This window comes from Cupressus sempervirens, chromosome 5 (genome assembly GCF_028749045.1).
Source record: "Cupressus sempervirens isolate cs-2001-9-10 chromosome 5, ASM2874904v1, whole genome shotgun sequence".
Classification (NCBI taxonomy): Eukaryota; Viridiplantae; Streptophyta; class Pinopsida; order Cupressales; family Cupressaceae; genus Cupressus; species Cupressus sempervirens.
In genome coordinates, this window is record NC_143122.1 from 721,775,453 (window position 1) to 721,793,289 (window position 17,837).

Genomic DNA, 17,837 nt, shown 5'->3' on the forward strand with positions numbered 1-17,837 from the left:
AATAAAACTTTTAACACACAATTTGGTGACCTAAGAACATTCCAAATAGAAAGTAAAACTAGGGTGGGGATGATACCCACAAGCTTTAGAACTGTAGTATAAAGTTGGCCTATTAAGACTTACAATGATCACTTCTAATGATCTACCCTATTAGGAGCAATAAGGACTACTAGGTCAACCTTGCTAAATGATTTACAAACATACAATAAAGTATGCACTTGGTAAAGAGATTTGCATAAGATTGTTAGGTCTACCTTGTTAAAGGATTTGATTAATCCACCTGTTAGGATGAAACAACAACTTGATCTCTGATCTACAACTTGGTTTTCTAAATGAGATGCCTTTGAGTGTAAAATCACATTGTTGTGATAGATAAATATTTGTTGGTCCTTATACTACTTGTGATCTTGTACTTCACTTTGCTACTCTTTTTTTCTTATTACATTGCTTCAATACTCTATCACACACTTTTGATGTGATACAATACATTGCATATATACAATCTAATTAATCAAATTAAAAAGTCAGCCAAAATACAAATTTACACAAAATGCACAAAGTCAACCCATATTGTAGGAAGTTAGATTTTGAAGAATGACTCAGTGAGGTTTGGATACTTGGCATCATCATGCACTTGGTAGATGTAGAAGCTCAGTCCATACTGATCACTTCCAATTAGTCTTGAACTCGCTCTACACTAGTGACTCAATGAATACTATGAAACTCATCATATAAACTGAATCACTTGGTTAACACTGAGTGACTTGGTCAACACTGAATTCTCACTATTATAACTAGGAACTCAGTAGTAACTATAGAGCTCAATTTACACTAAGATGCTCGGTGCAAACTAAAATTGTCAAAGGGACTTGGTAGCAACTTTAATGCTTGGTTAACACTGTTAACTATACAATGTGCTTGGTAGATGCTTACAATATGAATAAGTTTATGCCACTAATAACAAGCATGACTATAATGTCAACACATTCTATATCTATGCAAACATCCTTGACTTTTAAAATCAAACCCATTTATTTAATGAGGGTATGCATATTGAATGTTTACATTTGAATCTCATTTCTTCTTTTTCTAAGACTAGTCAGTATCATTGAAATATAAAGAATAAATTACTTATAGTATGTTTTCAATGAATTGTGATGATTTATTGTATATTTTTCATGATCAATCTACTTAGTACATCTACATCACTATTATGTTTATCCTATATTTGTGACATTTTTAGCCTATACTTTGGAGGTTCATTGTCTTACTTTTTGAGTAACATAATAGTATTTTCTCTTGACTCCTCACTTGGGGAGAAAGGGCATTTTTTTCTTCCTATTTATATAATCATATATATTTCTCCCTTTGTTGACTTGTTTTCCTATTATATGATGACATATGTATTGCATTGATTTATTTTGTTATTCATGAACTAATATCCCAAGTGCAATCTTATGTTTTCTTGAAATTGCATGTCTAGTATAGCTTGAAACCACTTAGGGAGACATAATGTGCCCTTATTCTTCTCTTGTTAAATCCATCCAACATCCTTTAAATTCTCTTGTTATTTTATGTTCTCTCTTGTATTCATTTATTGTGTTATGTAGGAATTAGCATTTTGAGTACATTTTTTATGCTTGTAAGTGCATCTTTGTTATAAAGGATTGATCATGTAAGGTATATAGTGGACATTCCTTTTCATTTTTCTTAAGGACCTGTTATCTCTTTTCTATTCTTTTTCTGATTATTAATTAGGAATCACTTGGTATCATGTTATCTCCCTTTTCCATTTCTCTTTATATTTGCATTACTTTATGATACATTCTTATCTATGTGTATGTAATTCTTTGTTTCATGTATGACGTGATTGTTTCTACCTAGCAATGCATTTCAATGCCTTGGATTTTAATGTTTGTTGGTAAATAATGTATACTTTTCTTTATATGTGATATATTTTCAAACATCTTATGTTGTTTGGAATTGCATATCCTATTATGCTTCTTTCCTTCTTTTTCTATATGGTGTTGCATTATTCTATGATACTTTTTTTTTATAAGAAGGTATTTTTTTGGTACATGGCTATATTATGGTTTCTTCTTACAATTTATCTTTATATCTTCACAAGATTTTTTCATATAATGTTCCATATATTTCTATTTTTTGCCTCATACTTGGGGGGCAAGGTTGTTTGTATATTCGTTATCCCTCTTTGTCTAAGTATTGACTTTCCTTAGTATTTTTTTATTTTTTTATTTATCAAGTGACCCTACTTTCCTATAAGAAATTATGTCTTGATCATGAACCTCTCTTATACACAAGTGGTACACACATTTGATCATTTCCTCTTCTTCATTTGCAAAAATATATTCATTATTAAAAAATTCCATTACTATATAATTGAAAGTTTGGCATCTTTCATCCAAGGATCCCTATTCAACTTGGACACATGGGGATGAATGGGTGCATTCTTGTTGTTATTCCCTCTTTTATCTTACATATGTTATCTTTTTCTAACACTCCTCTTGAAGGTAGATGTCTTTCTAACAATATCTCTTCCTTTCAAGGTTCTCTTCTCAGAAGAGACACTTCTTTTCATATTTTATCTATTCTCTTAGCTCACAAGAGTCAATGATCTTTCATACATTTGTGAAAAATATTATTGCTAAAAAGATATCTCATTGTTTCTATAATTAGCTATCCTTGATCCTCTTCCTTATGATGTTATGGATACAGAGTCATCATAAGGAGGGGGGCATACATATGCCCTCCTTGTAGTATAATTTTACTTTTGTGCACTTTTACTTTTTAGTTTTATATGTCACTCTCTAATGGGTATTATTGTCACTTCTTCATCCTAGGGAAACACAATAGTGCTTTAAGCTTTTTTAAATGCCACTCCCTAATAGGTATTATCAATACTTCTCTATTATAGGGAAATGCATTTGTATATATAATTTATTTATGTATAATAAACCTTTTCCATTCATAGAAAGCATAGATACATTAACACTCTTTGGTGATACCAAGGAATTGATCTAGGGTGGAAACACATACACATGTGTGTAAAATCCACCAATAGGTGCATGTGATTGAATATTGGGCACACAAACTCAATAGACCATTTGATCCTTCCTTTTTATGTTTTTTATTCTTGTGATTCACAATAAGGCACACAAACCTTACTGAGATAGGTAATATATTTACTTTTATGCTGGAAGGATAGAATCATGAGAGATGTAATCCTTTATGGTGCTCTATCCTTTCCTATATGATCTCTTATACTTTTTAAATTCTTCCAAATTTAATATTAGTGGGTGAGACATTCCTTCAACCAATGTCTCTTTCACAAGTTAATTAAGTTTTACTTTTTGTCTTTTGATTTCGTTTTTGTTTTTGTTTTCTTTTTCTTGTGCTCTTATGAATGGGAATGAAGTTAGGATCCTAGTTTGGGGGTTATGTCCTTCATCTTGGTGATGTTCTATCCCATTGTGATATTGTCATCTCTTCTCCTTCTCTTTTTACCAAGAATGTGACCGGTCCCATACTCCTACTAAATTGGGGGCTAAATGTACCATCTTAAAATGGACAAACTTCATTTTTAGACCTTTTAGCCCTCCTTAGTGTAGTTTTGGTACCTTTGTCTTCTTTAAATATTTAAAGATAATATTTCATCTTCCAAAATAGTCCTTTAGGTCCTATTTTATCACATTTTTTGTCATATTTTTTGCCAGTTTTAGTTTTTCCTAATTCTTTTTGCACCTTCTCTAGGAAATCAAGGACCCCTTTCTAGGACTCCACTTTGGGATAGGTAGACTTAGGTTGACCTCAAGTACATAATAGGTTGACCTATTTTAGGAAGAGGTCAACCAAACTTGAGGAATTTTGATTTTAGGGTTCTAAGTGCCTCGTGTTTGCCAATTGTTTACTCTTGCTCTAGGGTCATCCTACTTTGTATTCAATTTTGAAAACTAGTATTATATATAAGCAGATTTAGGCTCTTTAGATTCACCCATCAAGGATATTCAAGGTCCAAATGTACAAATAATTTTTTTTAGTATTTAACACATTCATATCCATAAAACCATATCATGCGTGCATCCATTAAAACATCAAATACCTTAACTTAGTAGATCACTATCCTAGGTCAAAATAACTTTGCAAAAATGTAAGCATAAAATACCATAAACTCATTCACACAATTTGACACAAGGATTTTACATGGAAACCCAATTTGGGAAAAACCACCAGTAACATGCTACCAATTTTCACTCTTATGAAGTGATGCCCTATAAAAGGCCAACCCTATTAAAGGTTATAATACACACTATTAAATGTGACCTAGTTAAAGGATTTCAATCACCCTATTAGGAGTGAGCCTTGTTAGAGGACTTTAGATAATTCCATTAGAATGTCACCCAATTAAAGGATTTATAGATTACTGTTAGGTCAACCTTAATCCAAAGGATTTATCTAGACTGATACACCTATTAGAAAGTAATAATAGGACTTGGTCTAATAATAAAATAGAACTCACTTGTAGAGTAAAGATATCTGGTTTAGTCCTCCTTTCTGCTTAGAATTCATACTCTTCATCTCTAATAGCTTGCTCACCCTTTAAGCATTCATCCTCTTAAGCCTTGTTTCTTTGTATGCCAATTGAAAAATCTTCTATTCGGTCACCATATGAAGCAATACCCTAGAATTCTTGTCTTCCTTAAGTTCTTGCACATGAAAAATGTTGATTCTAGCCTACTATCTCTATAAATAGAGAATGAACTCACTTAAAAATGATTTATCTTGAATTTTCTGCCACTAAATCATCATAGAAATCTTCTACATGCTTTAAAAAATTCAATAAATCAACTTTGTCAGCTCAAATTTGTTAAATCTTTGATTAAACCCTTTTTACTATCACTCAGCATCCACATTGTTCACTCTACAATAACAATCTTCTGATGCTCGGCCAACACTGGGTTGGGTCACTACTGTTATTTACCTAATGCTTGACACATACTATATTTTTTTTATGCTTGGAACATCCTAAATTCTTCTTGGCCTGAACTAAGTTTGCTCGGCTTACATTGTTTTCTTGGCCAGGCTTGGCAAACACTTTTTTATTAAAACTCTTCTTCTAGGCTTAGCTTAAGTAACCATGTACTTTAGCCTTAAGTAGATCAACAATACATAATATCATTAATGTCTTACTTGGTCTTAGTGCTCATTTTATACACCAAATAACTCAACCTTTCTCTAGGTACTCTCGTTATCTTATCTTTTCAAATTCTCTTCATCAATAAAATAAATGATAGCATTCAGACCAAAAAGTAGTTGTCGCACTAGAAAGTAGTAGGTTTGAAATTATTTACAAAATAATGATTGTTCCATGATAGATTCCACACTTCAAACAATCTCTTTTCAATAGTTGTTCCATCCTTCTTCATGACATTCTACATACAATCCTATTTATGAGACTTTTAGCTTCTTTAATTTAATTTTTCTTTCTTTGAGTCAAGGTTTATTACATTTTCATTCTTGATCACATATCAAATTTAACTACATGTACAAAGGTAATTATGTTTGCTGTTTGAAATATTCAATCTTATTACATGGTATTATTTCCTTTATAAATACATTTACATTTAAATTTTAGGATTTATTTTTCAATCTAGGACTTGCTAAGGAGAGCCCTCATCAAACCAAAATCAAGTTTTATTGTGTGCAAGAACATGCTAGTTGAATTGTGAACACAGATATGGAAATCATTCACTGAAAAATTTCTAAAGAATTATTGGGCCAACTTTTCTATTGTGCACCAAGAATGTGGTGACTTCATATTCAAGCATCTATAACATGTTGCACTAAGTCAACATCTTCTTGAGGCTAGACCCTAATAATAAAATAACGTTTTCTAGGTTTTTGGTTTCTATCGTGAATCCATAGTCAGAAGTTATTTCACATGCTCAAATTTGTGGTTTTTGGAGTAAAAAGCTATATTCCCCTACACATTTCAAGGTGATTACTTTATAATTTATTTCATTTTTTAGTGTAGAACTATTTCTATCTCTTAATTGAGTTGATTTTATATATTTAGCATCTAGATATACCTTAATCTTCTTTCTTAATCAATTAGCTCAATTACACTTCCACATTATGCATCTCTGATCAAGCACTACATTGGATGAAAGATGATTTTCATGCATACTTCTTTGATATAATTTGGGTTTAGCATTGGAACTACTTTATCTTCTTAGGTTTGGCTAATCTAACTTAATCAACGTTTCGGATCATACTATATGATCCATCATCAGGATGCTCTCAGTGACTCAGTGGCATCCTGATGATGGATCATATAGTATGATCCGAAACGTTGATGAAAAAACTCTCACACAATCTTCCCCAGAAATTAAAATTCAATACTCATGGATTGTGGAAATCTGTTTGCTTTGATAATCTAGCTTAAGTTATATTGAGAGTTATGTTTGGAAGCCCCTATTTCTCTTGCATTTAATATAAGTGTGAAGTGGAGGCCCTATCCTTTTTAGCATTTTCATTTCACCACTGAACACTTTTTATATTTTTTACTAATTTCTTTAGGATATTTTTTAAAATTTATTACTTTTTAAGGAATTCTTATGATTTTTATTATTTTTTAAGGACTTTTTAAATTTTTTACTAATTTATTCATGACTTTTTTATGTTTTGTTACTATTTTTTTCATTGTCGTATACAATGTTTTTGGTCTTTTCTCAGGATTGTACTCAAAATTTTAGATTTTTTTCAAATCATATTCAATTTTTTAGGATTTTCTCATTATCATATTCAAATATTTACAATTTTTTTAGTTCTTTAATGTATAGATTGTCAACTTTAGTTCAAGTAAATAAATAACCCAATGGCTCAAAAATGTTTAGGTACTTCCCCCAGTTCAAATTCAATTTGAGCAATGCAAAAAGAAATACCATAGTACAAAATATAAATTCCATAGTACAAAATATAAATTATATATAGAGGCCAAGGATGAAGTATATACATACTAGTGACACTTGAGGAAATAACAACGGATATCAACTAGTTCATGAATAGTAAAAAATGACTAAGAATGCATCACAATGAAAATATGTGATCAAGAAATATTGTGAGTAAAAATTTAGATAGTGTCCATATAGATATTGGAGAAACAAATTACTACATGTGGCACTTATTTGCCAAGTTTTGACCACAATACTTTTCTGAAGTGTTTATTTGTCGATTTTTCACTTTTGGATGAAATTTTTCTCTTTATTTCTATTTTTTTGTGTCAAGATGCATATTTTCTAGGTTTTCATCAATGCCTCAATTATTTCTATTTTTATTTATTTTATTTTCTATTTTCACCTTTATCTTCAATTTTTTGTATTTCTTTCTTGAATTTTTAAAAACAAAATTAACACTTTCAAGATCATGTGTAATATTTTTTAATGTGTATTTTTTCACTAGCTTTGGAAATGATTCTCCCTCTAGTATTTCAAACTGATAGACATCAAACTCATATGTTACAGTGACTATGTAGGGTCCAAAACAGTTTGGTTCAAATATTCTTAGTTTTTCTCTTTCTTTCTGAGTTTTACAATTCATCTTTAGAACCAAGTCATTGATCTCAAAATGATGAGCTCAATTATTTTTACTGTAACTTATTTTGAGATAGTTTTGATAAGCTTGCAAATGTACTAAGGTTTGTTTTCTTGACTCCTATAGTATTTCAAGTTCATGAAGTCTAAACTCTCTATAGTTTTCATCAATAACAATGTTCTATATAGATACTCTTAGAAAAATAATTTCAACCTCAAGAGGTAGGATGGCCTTAGTTCCATAGACTAGGCAATATGGTGTTCTACTAGGAGTAATGGAAATACTAGTTCTATTGGCCCAAAGATATGGATTCAATTATAGGTACAAGGCTCACCATAATTTTTTTAGTATCTTCACTATTGTCTTATTAGATGATTTATCTTTTCCATTACCATATAGATAGTAGATACTAGAAAACCCATGGTGGATTTTGGATTTTTCACAAAGTTCTTTAACATCCTTATTTTGGATTGGGTTACCATGGTCAATGGTGATAATTAAAGGAATTTTGTAATAGTATGTGATATAGTTCATTATGAATTTGTGAATTCACTTTCTAGTTTAATACAAGTCATAGGGATGGGCTCAACCTCTTTGGTAAAATATCTTGTAGCAATGAGAACATACTTATGGCTATCAAAAGAAAGAGGAGCAATCTTCTATGATATAAATTTCCCATTAAGAGAAAGGTCATGTAGAAATGACTTTCTAAAGATTTTATATTGGATCATTGATTACATTACTATGTATCTAACATTTGTAGAACTTCTTTGAAAACTTGTGCACATCTTATTCCATGGTGGGCTAATAATATCCAGCCTCTTACTAGTTTCTTCACTAGACTTAAACCATTTGAGTAGCCTCTAGATATACCATCATGTACCTCATGTAAAAAAATCTAAATTGAGGTTTCTAAGGAGGGCTTGGTCAAAGAATCTTTTGTAAAGGATATCAGTGATGATGACATATCTAGAAACTTGATGCATAAAGGCTTAGCATCAGTTTTTGGATAAGCTACTAGGTAGAATTGGGCATGTGAGTAGCTATAAATATGTTGATACTAGGGGGAAGTGGAACCAACAATTTCAAACCTGAACTTAGATTAAGAGAGTTCAAATTTAAGGAGCATTACTACTCCACTAAGAAATGTTCCATATTTTGAGGCATGTTGACCATTCCATGACATTATCTTGTTTATTATGTATCCTTGGAATCTAATAGACTATAATTATAATGAATTTTAACTTTAAAAAGTTTTCCAACTACTTGGAAGGTGTTAATTTTTCATCTTTTATTTCATAGTCATAATTGATTTTTTGAATGAACAGTTGGGAATCATCACACACATGGAGATTTCATATGTTCCATTGAATTGCTAATTTCAATCCTATGATTAAAGCATCATATTTAGTAATATTATTGGTGCAATCAAATGCTATTAGTATGATTTTGGAATCACATCTCCTTGAGGTGTGACAAACATGATAAAAACTCCTAATCATTTTTGCATTTGTAAGCCATCAGAGTATAGTTTCAATTTATTTGATATTTCCATGTTGAAGATGAACACATTTAGAAAATGTGTTAACTAAGAATAATCATCTTGAATTGGTGCATCTACTAGTTGATCATCTATGACTTGACCTGTAATTACTTAATGGTCCACATAATCAATGTCAAACTCATTGAGGATAATTACCCATTTGTCTATTCTCCTTATAGCAATGGCTTTTCTTAGAAGATATTTTAAGGGATCAATTCATGACATAAGCATGGTTTTCTAGTGGAGTTTGTAATGTTTCAATTTTTGAGTTGAAAAGACCACAATGAGACTTTCTCTCTCAATGAGTGAATAGTTATGTTCATAACCCAAAAGTAATATGTTGATGCATTATATGGATCACTCTCTTTATTTTTTATCATGTTTTCCTATATGAGCTCCTAATGTAGTTTCAGTAGCTGATATGTACCAAATGAATGGCTTCCCTAAGATAGGAGCCATTGAAATTGAAAGATTAGATAGATAGTCCTTCAATTACAATAAAGATTTTTGACATTGTTCATTTAATTAAAAATTTACACCCCTTTATAGTATATGTTGAAAGGAAGGATACTTATATTCTAGTTGTACAATGAAATTTTAGATAGATTATAATTTTCCTTGGAGGATTTTAAGTTTTCTCAAAGTGTTTAAAGGAGACATTTCCAATATTTCTTTTACATTTTCAAGATTAAAGTCAATGCCTCACTTAGAAAATATATATCTTTAAGAACTTTCTGGAGACAACTCCAATAATAGACTTTTTGGAGTTAGCCAATACTTATAGCCTTCTAATTGTGTAAAGATTCTATCTAAATGTCCAAATTATCTTTTCTAGTGGGAGATTTATATAGTAGATCATATACACAATCTTCCATAAGTATGTGCATGTATTCATGGAGTAACATCTTAGAATGGAAACACCCACTATTTAAGACCTTTTATCTCCCATCCTTTAGTTTCCTTATGGACCATGGATTGATTCGTGCTTAATTAGCGCATTCTTCTATTCTATCCCACATCTTCCATTTTCATCATTGTAGTATTCAACACCTCATGGTTAGCTCCTCATGGGCCAATCTTGGAATAGGTCAATCTATCATAGAATAGGTTAACTTAGGTAAGCCTATTATAGAATAGGTTAATTTAGTTCAACCTATTTTAGACTAGGTCAACCTATTTCCTAGGTATTTTGAATCTCAAGGAAAGTTTTGTCTCAAGGTTACAAACTTGGAAATTAGGATACCCAATTTATTTTATCTATTGTCATGCCCAAAAAATAGTATACAAGGGACCCTAAGAATACCATATTTACATCACTAGACATCAAGAGACATCCAAGCAATTAAAAGGCATAATTTCAAGCATTCAAGAAAGAGAATTTTCATCAAGCATCGAGGTATTCAAATATTCAAGGATCCTTTTTTATCATTTCCTCTTCAAGATCTAGCATGTTTTTGGCTATCAATAGAAGAGATCTACAATTAGGATTTTTTCATTTTCTTTACTAATTCACATTTGCATTCATAGCTCTATGATGTGGTTTTGGTGGATGCATTGCATTTGTATAGATCTCCTACATCCTTCATTAAAAATTCAACATCTACAACAGATAGGCATTGCAAATCTTTATTGACAAGGGTTTCTTCAAGAACGGTTAAATATTACATTTATCTTGATTTATTTTAATGCTTTACATTTAAATTTAAAGGTTTATTCCTAAATTTAGGGCTTGACCAAGCCAAACCCTCATCAAACCAAAAAATAAACCATATTTGGCTATGTACAAGAGCAAGATAGATAAATTGCGACCACATATAAGAAAACTACTCTCTAAATTTTTTTTGAAGAAGTTGGGTTGATTTTTCTATAGTATCCTAGGAATATGTGCATTTTCTTGTAGATTATTTAGACACTTTGCCACCAAGTCAATGTCTTCCTAGAGGCCTAAGTAAAATAACGTTCATTGGGTTTTCTACTATGGTCACAAAATCATAGTCCAAAGTTCAATCATTGGTTTAAGTCCATAATTTTTTGAGAGAAAGAGGCATATTCCCTTGCACATTTTGAGGTAAGTAATTTATTATTTATTTCAATTTTTATTTTAGACCTAATTCCATATCTTAACTAGGTTGATTGCATATATTTAGAGGGGGGGAGGGGGGGCGGGGGGGTTAAATATGAAACCACTTAAACTTCTTCAAATAAACCAATTTTTTAAGTTGTCTAATCTACTTCCATGCATGAAACATAAAACACTAAAGTAACAACACCATAACACATTATTGGTAACCCAAAAACCCTCCAAATAGAAGGTAAAATTGGGGTGAGGATGACACCCATAATGCTTCAGTATTGCAATAATAAAGTTTTCCTATTAAGGCTTGCAATGATCACTTCTGATGATTTTACTCAGTTAAGAGAAATAAAGACTATTAGGTCCACCTTGTGAGAGGATTTATACAATATAGTTAAGTATGTACTCTACTAGGAGTTTCTATAAAGGATTATTAGGTCCAACTGGTTAAAGGATTTGGGACTGATGAACCTATTAGGATGAATCATTAGATTGATCTCTAATGTGAAACTATGATTGTTGATGAATATCCTTGGAAGTAAACTAATCACTTGACTCTAATAGATGAGTCTCTTCCTTTCCTTGAATGCTTGTAGCCTTCAAACAAACTACTCTTCCATATTCAGTTAATGCTTGAATGATAATATAATTAATGATATATTTTGGATAAACAAAATGCCTTATATTTATATCCATCCAAATAATTCCATAATAGGTTGGCTTCAATAGAACTAGTTCCAAAAATAATTACCAAGTTAGCTCAGTGTTGTAACACAGGTCTAATGACTTACTTGAGTGATGTTGAAGATACTTGGGCAATACTGTCACCTTGGCTAACTCTAGCACTCAGCTGATAGTGGATCCTCAGTTTATGTTGATCACTCAGTAGACACTTCTAACTTAGTTTGCATTGTTCTGCCAGCTTGATTATCACCTTGGAACAAAAATTTTCTATTGACTTGGTTCACACTGAAGCTCAGTTGACACTACAAGTCAATGTGAATTGTCAACTCATTTGAAAGAGCAACTTAGTTGACACTACTTGCTTCTTGCATAGTTGATGGGGACACAACCCAAGCACAGAATGGACACAATAGGAAAGGGAAAAATTTATTAACTATGAAAATATGCTAGTACACTTAGTGTAGAGAAACAAACTCCAAAACATGCCCTATGGGCTTACAATAGCATAAATCTAGAGATAAATTCTTCTCCCAATACCTTCTCTCAAACTCCACTCCGAACTGTCTTCTACAATGCCAAAAATGTTCTTAAATAGACCCCGAAGGGTTAAGGATTAGGAATACATTCTAGAAAGTGCTAGTTGGTATCCACCGACCAAATAGAAGGCTCCAAAAGTCACATTAGAAGTCGGCACAAAATTAGAAGAATCCAAAAATGGTAACCGAACTTTCGAGAGGCAGCGCTCAATAGCCCTATAGACCTGCTTTGCTCATTCCCCCATTTTTTGGCCCTATTTGAGGTCATTTAATGCCCCTAACCTAACTTTGAAGCATTCTTAGGAGGTCTCCAGAAACTAAAAAAATTGCGATAACTTTCAAACTGTGGGGCCTTTTGACCTGATTCTTTTTTTGGAATGCTCTAAATTAAAATTACATTCATCCGGCCAATTTACACCCTCTAATTTACCAAAATTATGGCTCAATTACATACTCCTATTTTTTTGGCATTTACACGTATCCCAAGGTGTTCAAATACTCTAACCTAGAACACTGATAGTGGAACTGTAAGAGTTGGAACCTTTATTTGACCCAAATGGGTATCCATAAATGAAAACATATAAAATAGAAACTAAGTCTACGTACATTTTTTTGGGTGACACAGGATTGCCCTTATACCTCTGGATGCTCCTGCATCAATAGTTAACATTATTTGCATGGTTCCTTTGTGAGCTTGGTTAACAATGCATACTATTAACTCAATTACTATTGTCTTTCCATTATGACCAAGTGTTTTGACACTAACTGAAAATATATCTTGCAATGAGATTAACAATCACCCCCTTTGGTATTAGTGACAAAAAAACTCATCATACAAAAGATCTAAAAAAAATCTTAAGTCAAACTCCCCCTTTGAGTATGTTATGTTCTGTAGCTCGGTTTGCATTGAAGTCTCTACAACTTGGTTTGAACTAAAAACTTTGTTTTTGGTTTTCCAATTTTTTTATTTTTATTTTAATTTATATATATATATATATATATATATATATATATATATATATATATATATATATATATATATATATATATATATATATATATATATATCTTGTTGTATATATTTTCCCTTTATATGTGTATAAGTATGTACATATATTTTCTTTATATACTTTCCCCCTTGTACATCCTCTTTCCCCCTTGTTTTTGTTACAAATACCAACAATTTAAAAGGCTATACCAAAATGAGAAAGTAAATCATTGTGTACCTTCATAATTATAGATAATGTCATGTCCAACTTATCTTGTAGCACCTTCAAGATGTGTAGATTGATCTGAAGCTCTGCTAATAACTCATACATATGATCTGCAACTAATAGATATGTGTCTTTAACCATTGTCCTTGCATGATCCATTCTCTTATGCATTGTGTCCATGTGAGAAAGTATCATAACTTGTATATCAATCAATCTTGCTCTTATTGTGGCCTCTTCCCTTAGCAATTCTATCTAAAGACCTGTCAAGAATTTGGTTGTTACCAATTGACAAGAATTGGAGCTAGGATTGAGTGACAATTGATTTGCACTATCTTTTAAGTCTATGTCAACTTTGGTTAGTTTCTCTTTTATTTCCTTGGTAAAGTTAGTGGAAACACTTAACTTTACAAATAATGATACAGCATTATTTACAGTGATTTCTAATGTAGAAATTAAAGTAGATAATTCTACTTGATCTATTGATATCTTCTATTCTACATTTTCTAGCACTTTATACTCAAAATTCCTTTCAACTTTCATAAAGAGTTTTTCCTGCCCATCAGTGTCCTCATTTATGCATAATATCAATAAATTGATCAATTATAGGGACTTTATCACTCACCTCTATAGATAGAGTATCTATAAATATTTCTTTGATGTCTTCCAATAATTTTCTCCTATCTCTTTTATCTATTAACATTCATTTCTTTTCTTTTTTCTTTTGTAGCTCTCCCAAAATGTTCATTTCCTCAGCTGATAGATTTGATTGGTCCCAATTTAGGATTACAATCTCCTCATCAAGATAAACTCCATCAACTATGTTCCTTTTTCCCTTGCTCTTGGCTTCTAAAGAAGGAATGATAACTTCTCCTTTGTCAATCAAGTTCTATTGCTGCTTGGTCAAGATTGTGGGAGCTTGTTGTTTTTCAGTCGAGACTACTAGTTAGATTCCTTTGTGATAGAAATGGTAAAGGTAAAATAGACTTCACTTCATAGCTCCATTGAAATATTTTTAACTCAATTGATTGTTGCTCAAATTTTGCATTAGGTGGAGCAGAGGGAAGTGATGCCATGACTTCTGCTACAATCTTCTCAGCATTAGAATCCTCAATTTTCTGAATCTCTAGAAGGGATCCTTCTTCCTTGACATTAAAAATGTTCTTCTATATCTTTTTTGTGGACTGCACAACATCTGCTATATTATTTGACAAAATTTGAAAAAATTTAAATCTTGGAGTTTGTTTGGTTTTGTTATTGGACATTTCCTTCTCTATTTCTTTATCAAAGAGATTAGGTATGAGACTTCTTAGGGTCTGCTTTCTAATGGTGTTCTCTTTTTTTTCTACATTATCCCAATGGTTTGAAACAAGATTTAGTATATTTTCAAGAGCATGCCCTTTAATCTTAGAAGGGTCATATTTCCACTTTTCCATTTTCACAACGTATGCTTCCTCCATCTATTTTTGTTCCTCTTTGCTTCAAGAGTCATACTTGAAGTATTTAAATCCTACCATACCCCTTCCTTCCCTAATAGTTTCTATTTTTTGTTCAAAGGTAGGAGGTAAATTCTTCAAATATATAATTGGGGTATCATATTCATCATCTTCATCCTCATTCTAAAGCTTTAGTTTCTTCCTTGGTTTTCTTGGCTTGGAGGCAATAATCACAAGAGTAGACCTTGTAGATCTCCTAGGTGGAGGCTTGGATGGAGTCTTTACGTTCTTTTTGGGAGGTTCCTCTACCTCTTCTTCTTCTTCTTCTTCTTCACTTTCCTCTCCCTCTTCCTCATCTTCTTCCTCTTCTACATCATCACCCTTTCCTTCAGTGAGCTCAAGAGGAGAATATGATTTGGCAAGTTTCTTTCTAATTATTTCTAGCCTCTTCTTCCCTTTCTTCAAAATTCAAGGAATCAAAATCTCAAGTGAGATTCTTGTTTTAGCTTCATCATATGTTCCAAAATAAGTAGCCTTGGTATCCATGAGCATATTAATAAGTGCCTCAACAATGTCTTTTGTATCACCAATATTCACCTCACATGATAGAGGTTTTACCCATGTAATCCTAGGTATGACTATCTATATGTGAACCCTGTCATAGTCAACTAGGAACCACATATCTTTCTTATAATCCTATACAAGTTTCTTAGGGTTCCTAAGACTAATTTGTATCCTTTCTTTGAGATTTTCAAAGTATGCATCTATCATTCTTTCAAATTTTTCACCCATATCATTTATGAATTCATTTATCTAATATAGAATTGGGGTGTTTTTCTTCCAAAAAATAGTTCCTTTTGAAGGAAAGAATTTATAAGCATAAAATAAAAAACAAACTAACAATGAACCAAACTTACATGTGTTGTTCTTTGAGGCTTGAATGTTCTCCATTTCCTTTTGTAGCTGGATGCATTGAAGCTTGGCAAGGTTGAATGATAGATTCTTCTTGACAACTTTGTATGCCATATCTACTGCCTCACATGACACATTGCTTCCATGGCTTGAATTTTATATTTTGTTTTCAATCACATGGATTTTGAACTTGATTTCCATGTCTGTCACATTTTTTAGCTCCATGCCTTTGCTATCTCATTCATCTAGGGTTAGCTTTGTTAGTTCTTCCCAACGTAGGAATTTGGTCACCTTATATTTCTCTATCATTGGATATCTTGTTATCCTATGAATAATATTCTTTGTGATGTGATAGGTCTATTCTAGCTAGAATGAAATATCATGAACTAAGATTAGTATAAGCTTGGTCCATTTGACTCAAAAGTTCCTCAGCATGTGGATGATGTGGGTCAAACACTTGACCTCCAAATGTTTGAGCTCTGACTTCAACCCATCATTATCCCATAATGCACCATATGCCTAATCTAGCTCGAGAATCCCTAATTATTGAATAGAGTAATGATAAAATGACCAAATGTCATGAATGATGAGTATCTTTGGATGGATCAATGAGTGAACTCCTTGAGGATCCTTCTCCTTGGAAATTTTTGGATAAAGCTACAATTTTAGAGGAATGTAATCAAAAAAATTTACCAATATTTTTGAACCCTTCTTGACTTTGAGCTAGAAGATTCTATCATACTACTTAGTTGATGGACTTGAAGCTATTATCTTTTCCTAAGAATTTACTTCAAAAAAATTACGCCTAATCACTTTGGAAGTTCAATTAATGTTGCACTCTTTAGAAAATTATGAATTTGCAGTGAAAACAAAACCATGATTTCTCCTTTTTATCAAATTTTTGATTGTAGGTCTTCTTTAAATACTCTATGCCTAGATTGGTAGAATAAGCTCAGTTCAGTCTTCATCACTTTAATGCTTTGCTATTATTGACTAACCATGCTTGGTTCAGTCAGTGACTATTTGAGTCTACCCATGCTCGGTTATGTATAATGAGTGACTTAGTTTGGTCTAACAGCTCAATTAGGCCAAAGAAGTGACTCAGTTAGAGCTAACAACTTAGTCTAGTCTGAGTCTTTACTTCTATCCAAGTGTAGTTGATATGTTGATTTGGACTTTCATGCTTGGATGAATAGAATTAATGTGTAATATGAGTTTTATCACAACACTAGTGGTCTCCTTGCATGTTCAAGAAGAGATAATTGAATCACCCAATCCATTGTCTTAGGTGTCAATTATTGGAAATATATTTGATAGGCTAAGTTACTGAGAGGCGAGGGGTGAATTAGTAACTAAGGAAACTTAATCCTTATTTACCAATTAATCCTTCATGTGTATTTTGATCTAATTGCATGCATGGAAAACTGTAAAAAATGAACATTCATAACATTTTGACACACAATTTGATGACCTAGAAACCTTCCAAATAGAAAGTAAAACTAGGGTGGGGATGATACCCATAAGCTTTAGTACTATAGTATAAAGTTGGCTTGTTAACTCTTATAATGATCACTTCTAATGATCTACCCTATTAGGAGCAATAAGGATTGCTAGGTCCACCTTGCAAAAGGATTTACAAACATACAATAAAGTATGCACTCAATAAAGAGATTTACAAAAGACTGTTAAGTCTACCTTGTGAAAGGATTTAACTGATCCACCTATTAGGATGAAATAATGGCTGACCTCTAATTTTTAGCTTGGTTTATTGAATAAGATTCCTTTGAGTGTAATGATCACCTTACTGTGATATATAAATTTTTTTGCTCC